We start from the raw sequence: 8,224 nt of genomic DNA, 5'->3' as shown, positions 1-8,224 counted from the left end.
GTTACCTTAGCTCAGTGGTTGCCAAAGTGTGGGGGCCCCAAGGAGTTACAGCATTGTAACTAACCTATTTGGTGATTTGGTGAGTTTATAGCCTTCTTTGTACATATATAATAACAAACAGAAACTAAAAGAAAAAGGAAAGAATACAAAAGTATACTGACCGGTTCTTAGGGGATCCGTGTACTTTTGTGTTCTTTCCTTTTTTTTGTGTGTGCGAAATAGAGAACACGACTGTCCTTCAAAAGACAATAAATGATAAAGAACAATACTCAGAGTTGTCCACACCCTAACAGTGTTTTTTTAATGGGAAGTTGAAGGAATCTAACATTTGTTTTCCCTATTTCTTAGCCTACTGCTAACAAGTGTGCTCTAGTCAAAGTGCTCTCTGTGTCTCTCTTGCAGTGAACACATATTGCATGAATGCTGAAGGTAAGTTCCCTTGCCTCTTACGACCCCTACACACTTACTCTCTGCACGTGATGCTCTTGGAGGCTTTAAAAATAAAGCTAATAATTCTCGAGCTTCACAGTTGCCTTTGATTAGTTTTAAGGGGACTTGCCTAAACTAAGGTGCTATTCTAAATCGTCATGCTTGCGTCAAATACAGTAGCGACTCCTAGAGGAAGCCAAGGGAAGCCCACCCTCCTTTGAATAAAAATTGTATTCAGAGGAGGGTGGGCTTCCCTTGGCTTCCTCTAGGAGTCGCTACTGTATTTAATCTAGGTGAAGTAATATGATGTAGTAATATGTCAAATTTTGTATTGTTATAGAGATTTTCACGTCTCAAGAAATGTCTTGAGACGTGAAAATCTCTATAACAATACAAAATTTGACATATTACTACATCTGTTACCTAGATTAAAGACACGACTAATAATTAATCTAATGACTCTGAAGTTCTGGCGCCATATTGTGGTGTGCTTAGAGTTTTAATTATTGTGTGTGGACAATATAAATACATCGTTACATTTCACTAAATAATCAAACTAGTATTAGAACAGTAGAACACATTCTGTGGTTAAAAGGAGAGGTTGTAGTAACAACCTTATCATACACCTTATTTGGTTCATTGCAGCCTACAGCGTTTTTTATGACATTTTGAATATGGTAGGTTTGCATACACTCTGCTGTATAACTTCAACCCAGCCCTATTGTGGCGTGCTGCAGGAGATTGTGGCATCCTGCGGGGGTGTGATTTAGTTCCGTGATGTCTTGTGTGGTATCCCAGTGTTCGTGGCGTAGAATCTTTATGTCTTTAAATTCCGTTTTAGTTCTAGTGTTCTCCCTCTTGTGTTAGTGTCTACGTGTATTTTAAGTTGCCGACGTGGAGTCCGTGTAATTTGTAAATGCCCCAATGTGATTTAACTTGTCATAGCGTTTTGTCCACCCCAAGTCAGTTTGACGTGGACTATTTGCTTATGTAAATCCGCTCAAAGCGATGAGTTTTTCTGATTTTCTTCACAGATATAGAGGCTATTTAAATTAAATAAATCTGGCTATACAGTGAATCCGCATTATTCATAACAAAACGTGCAAGATCTACGTTCAGTGGCCTACTTATCGCACTTATGATGTGCAACAACAACGGGAAGCAGTTTATTAATTATTTTTGCAAAAAGTTGCAATCTTAATATATTTATTTATATTATGTAGGTAATGTAGGTGGCTAGTTTTAAAGTAAAATCAAAACGAATGAATGATTTTTGATGACACACGGTCATGCAAAGTGGATTATCATTCAGCTCCGGAAGCAAAGAATGTGATAGCTCGTAACTTGGCACAAAGTGTTCAAACATATCACCAACATTAATTACATCGACATCGCACCCTGGTAACAGAGAAAGCAAAAAAAAATAAACATGCGACAATCTCCTAACTAGCTCACTTCACTAATTATTTAGGAATTATTTCGGAACAAACTCACCTAATGGCGTTTGAAAAATCAGAAGTGAAACTAAAGGTTATTTAGGGGAAGTTTCGAGCCTAAAGCGCCGCCCATTATACATCTTAGACCTTAATCTCCATGAAAACATGAACGAGAGGCCATGGCCTTTTTCATGTTAGTGTCGTTCTTTTGTTAAAATATTTGCCTTTATTTGTAGTTAGTTTATAGTAGTGTGTCTGAATGTCTTCGGACCTATTTTGACGGCGGAAAAGGCATTGCGCACTGGTGCACAATAAACAACAGAGCAACTGACAAATTCTTAACTCCGGGCAGAGCCAAAGTCAATCAGGGGAAGTTTTGGTTAAAGCTGACCAATACCCTAGTCAATCTGAATTTGTCAGACAATGTACGCAGTTAATATCACCGCTGGTTCTGGACAGTGTTTGCCAGGAGCGCTGTTTTTTTAAATGCCACATCCTTTCAAACTGAATTTTATAGCCTATTGTTAATCAGGGTAGGCTATGAGCTTTTGAGATGTGAAATGTGCAATCATGTGTAACATGTGATACATATTCTATGTAATGATCTAAATCCGTCAGATGGAACACCATTGTAACTTTGGAGCTAAACTAAACCAAAAAAATATATAGTTTAGGCCTACATCTTATATACTGTGATATTCTGGCACTAGCTGTGATACGACTTGTGGGAGTAGAAGAGTTCAGCGCCATTTTGTATGGAAATTAAAGTTTACTTTCACTCCTCTCCCCTACAGCATAGCCTTAGGGTGGGGTGATGCATGACCTTAAGCTCTTACTGCAACAAGATATTAGGGTCGTCTCCACAACTATGGTGCTTGACATTAACTGGATTGAAATCCTTTACGTGGAGTTTTGACTTAAAATTGGTCTGAGAGCAAGCTGTTGGCTATTTGGTGCGGTTAATGTATGCAGAAACTCAGCAGGTTTATGCATCGCTAGCTCCATAACATGTGGCAAAATTCATATCTTATATGCATACGCCCATGTTTCAGCCCTGCACATACACTCTTTAGTTTTATCAGAGGATGCTCAACCTCACCACCCCCATTTATTTATTTATTTTTAATTTAAGATTTATTTTGGGGCTTTTATGCCTTTGATCGACAGTGCAGTGAAAGATGGGACAGGACAGAAAAGGGAGAAGAGATGGGGAGTGAGTGGACAGGAGAAATTACATCGGGCCGGATTTGAACCTGTGTCCTCCATGGGCATCAAGACCAAATGTGGTCGGGGCTGCTGCTTGCGCCATAGTGCCCCCCCATCACCTCCATTTTCAACAATGTATAATCATGTTTACACTTCTCAGCTTTAATAATTCAAACAAACATTCTGAGGTTTAACTTTGACGTAGCAACAACACTGATGGTCCACAGATACACTTGCTAACACAGGGGCTAACACACCGGCAGTTACAACCTAACACACAGACAACAGAGGGAGACTGTCAGGGGGCTCCAAGCCTCAGGCCGTGTGCGGTGAATGACCCTCAACTTTCAACAGAAGTGGAACACCAGGGCCCTCAGTGTGCACAGCTCAAGCTGACGACTAGGCCCCGGGGTGATCATAGCGTCCACTAACCACTAGGGGGCCCTCACTCCCCTCAGTATTACTGTAATGTGAGGCCCTTGGTGTTGCAAACCTTCAGGCATGATTGACCCCTCCCCCTCCCCCCAACTTTTAAAGTAAACATTTTCACTAATTTGCTTTGTCTGAAATCCATGTCATGCCAACAAAGCCTCTGCACCACAAAGTATCTGACTAGACAAGATCTGCTATTTCAGCCATTGTTCTGCATTACATACATAAATCTTTATGTCGGTAGGTGGGGTTTTCACACAGAATCAATCTTTCAATCTCCAAAACGCTTTGCAACAGTAAGGATTCTTTGGGGTTTAAAACTAGCATCCTATGTTAACTACCCAATGCATACAAAAACCTTGAAGAGACCAACAACAGCACTGCATGCTACCTATAATCAGACTGCATTCATATTTAAAGCATAGTGCATCTACTAGATTAAAACTGTATTCAGCCTTAAAGCATAGTGCATCTACTATATTCAAACTATATTCAGCCTTAAAGCATAGTGCATTTACTACATTCATACTGTATTCATCCTTAAAGCATAGTTCATATACTATGATCATACTGTATTCAGATTTAAAGCATAGTGCAGCGCCTAGAGGCAATTGTATTATTATGGCGCTATATAAACACAATTGAATTTAATTGAATTCAATATATTCAGACTGTATTCATCCTTAAAGCATAGTTTATATACTAGATTTATACTGTATTCATCTTTAAAGCATAGTGCATATACTAGATTCATACTGTATTCATCCTTAAAGCATAGTGCATACTAGATTCATATGCACGTATTCATCTTTAGAGGCACAATCATATTTTACTAATAATGTTCTTCTTGTTAGACTTACCCAAACGTGAGCCTTAAATGAACTGCTCTAGTAAACTGCGATGTGCTCTATAGTTCAGCCATCTTGAAGAGTGAGGTCCTTCTGCATTACATTGTATGGTGTATTAGAAATTATGCGAATTCACGTGTCATTGTGTAAAGCAAGTCATGTGAATCATTGAGGAGAACTGGTGTGATGTTTTTTCTTTTATCCTTGAGAGTACAATGTATTGGAACAGTGATACTCCCTGTTCTTCTTATCTCTGTAACTCTGTTAAATAGACACTGTCTGTAAGAGAACTCATCCAATTCTCACAGACTGCTTGCTGTTTACTCTGTGTTTCTCTGATCCTTCTGCAAAGGACTAATAAACTTTATACTTATCTCTTATTATAAGACTGATCTCATTAGATTGGTAATTATCAGATTTTCATCACAAGCTGGTGTCAGAAGTGGGATACTAACCCCCTAAGAGGGTCAGGGTTATACAAGAGATACCAAAACCTATTACAAAGAAACAAGTGATGTCCTTCTTAGGAATGTGTTCATACTGCAGGTCGTTTATACCTAACTCTGCAGTATTGGACGCTCCGTGCCATAGCCCAGGGGAAAGGTTTGCAGGCTCACAGTAAAATAACATGGACTGAGGAGACACCGAAGGCCTTCATAGACCTAAAAACATGTATGCAAACAACACCAACTCCAGATTACTAGATCCTACCAGACCTTTAACACAGACAGTAGACGAGAGAAATGGCTGTATAATCTCAGTGCTCTTACAGGAGCATGGAGGACAAAACAGACTTTTCAGCAAAGTTGGACCCAGTAGCATCTCCAATTGAAGGGGATGGGGAAGAACATAATTGTGTTGCTGTGGTTTCTGAAATTTGTACCCCCAGACCAGACTTGCAAGAAGTGCCATTCCAAAATGTGGACCTAGAAGTGTTTGTGGATGGCTCAGCCTCACAAGACCCCAGAACAGGGCAAAATCAGGTGGGATACGCTGTGGTGACAGAGCATGATGTTCTGACTGCAGGGCCCCTCCATGTCACATACTCTGCACAGAAGGCAGAGCTGTCAGAACCGATAGAGGCGCTAAGATTGCCTGAGGACAAGACAGGTAAGATCTACACAGATAACAGATATGTGTTTGGGGTGGTGCATGATTTTGGTGCTATTTGGAAACATAGGCAGTTTCTCACCTCCTCAGGTAAACCCATCACACACCACAAGTTGGTTTCAGAACTGCTTGAAGCCCTGCAACTTTCTAAAAAGGTTGCAGTCTGTAAATGTCAAGCACACACAAAAAATACAGACATATCACAAGGCAATGAACAGGCTGACGAAGCGGCAAACGCAGCAGCTAAGAAAGTGTTACAAATTAACAAAACTGTGACCTCGTCTGCACTCGTTTGTGTCATTCCTCATGCGGACAAACACAGGCCACAGCCGATGAGAAACGCATCTGGGAACAGAACGGGTGCAAACTGAAAGACGGGTTGTGGGTAGAGCCAATTGGAAAACCATGCCTGCATCTGTGTCCTCATTATGCAAAATTGACACATGGAAAAGATCATGTGTCAAAAGGAGGGATGATGGCTGACATATCTAGACATTGGTATACAAAAGGTTTCACAAAATACTCACAAAAATGTTGTCAAGCGTGTGCAACATGTGCAACAAACAACATTGGCAGAGGGGTGGGAATGCCTCAAGCAGCACACCCACCACCAGACAAACCGTTTGAATACCTACAAATGGATTTCATCGAACTAACTCCCAGTGAAGGGAAGAAAGTCTGTCTTGTCATGGTTTATATGTTTTCAAAATGGGTTGAAGTTTTCACTACAGGAAAACAAGATGAAGGACTGGTGGCACTACTCACAGAAATAATTCCCAGATCAAAAAATCAGCAGTGACAATGGGACACCATTCATCAGTGCAGCAGCATTGAAACAGGTTGGAGAGTACATGGGGAAAGACATGAGACAACACTGTGCGCATCACCCAGCTAGCAGGGGAGCGGTAGAGAGAGAGAATGGGACCTTGAAAAACAAACTTGCAAAATGATATGAGGACACAGGCCTGCCATGGACAAAGCACTGCCAATGGTCATCACATAAATAAGAGCCAGGGTGAGAGCAAGAAGCAATCCAAGCCCATTTGAAATTCTGTTTGGAAGACCGATCAACACTGGCATCGGGCCTAAGCAAAGACAGCTTCCCAGCACAGGATTGTGTAAGCATGAAATGCTGAGATATTGCAAAAACTTGTCCTCTTTGTTATCTAACATAAACCAACAGGTGCCAGAAGCCACCAGAGCAAAGATTTAATACATGTGTAGTTGCGAACAGAACTTGCCAGCAGCATGCTTTTAAATTATGCAGTGCCACTGCCATGGAACACAATTAAACTTAGCAACTGTGGCAAAATAACCCCCGGCGGCAATGGCACCAGGCACAAACAAAGTCACTTTAGTTTTGTGTGGTCAGCATTAACATACATTTCAGCAGTGTTTCATATCAGCTTTGCTGTTCTATTTAAAATCTATTTTGATGAAACGACAGAGTCCATGACTCGGACGACAGGTTGTTGATATTTGAGCTCAACAGCCAATCAGATTATACCCCTCCCTTCCATGTTCCCTGAAGCAACATGTTGATTGGCTGGAATACTGCATGGAGTTCTGTCTGAGCCACAATGCTTGTTTCCCATTTACGGAGCCAGGACTGTTAGAACACCAGAGGTGTTTTCTTTTTGAGCACACACACACACACACACACACACACACACACACACACACACACACACACACACACACACACACACACACACACACACACACACACACACACACACACACACACACACACACACACACACACACACAGAGAGAACAGACTGCCAGAGGATTTGACTAAAGTTGTATTGGATTAGAAACGCAGACTACAAAATAGTGTGAAAGTATTCAAAGCCTGTCTTAAATGTGTCTATTTGTTTGCTGTTGATAAACAAGAGCCTCATGGCAGAGTCAGAAGTGTCTAAAAGCCTCTATGTGTTCATGCATTTAAAATGCTATGGCTTTTCTTGGGTAGCAGAATGGAGTGTCATGATTTTTTTTTATTTCTAATTCTTTAAAAAGATGTTTAAGAATGACAAATCTATACAGTCACGTCAACATACTGTATTAATGAATAACAGTTAATTAACAGTAAGGCTTTATAAATGCTTCCACGGGATGGTCTCATTTAAATGATTGATTTCATCAAAGCTACTTAAGCTTACAGTAAGAGGACATTATTAAGATCATTATCAACAGTGTTTCACATTTTGATTTTGCGCAATGTTATTATGAATTAAATATAGTTTTAAACTAGTGAAAGCCCGTCTATAGAACATGTCCATATGTTGTAGTGAGACGCCTCCAAAAGCCTCTATGAGCCTCTCTATGTTTATATTTGAAATATTCTCTAATAGCCTCTATATGGTCATATATTAAATATTCTCTATGAGCGTCTATATGTTCATATATTAAATATTCTTACTTGTGTCTGTGATGTTGAGTGTCTGTTCCTGCAAGTCCAGAGACACAGCTGCAGGTGAGCACAAAATGGTGTCTGATTTAGAAGCACTGGTCAATGAATGACTTGAACTTTGAGACCTCACAAAAAAAAACTATGCTGCCCACGCCTGACGCATTGAAGTCAGGTTCTTATTTTTCACCGACACACAACTCCTCAGTTTGAGCACAGGGACTCAGTAGGTGGTTGACTGTGTGGTTGGATGCCTCACACACGTTAAAGATTGCACTACCACAGCTTTTGAAGTACTACACTGCAAGACTGATATACAGGAATAGATTCAAGCAAACCTCACTGATTTG

Source organism: Sprattus sprattus (genome assembly GCF_963457725.1).
Source record: "Sprattus sprattus genome assembly, chromosome: 14".
Lineage (NCBI taxonomy): Eukaryota > Metazoa > Chordata > Actinopteri > Clupeiformes > Clupeidae > Sprattus > Sprattus sprattus.
Note: the sequence above shows the minus strand (reverse complement) of the source record.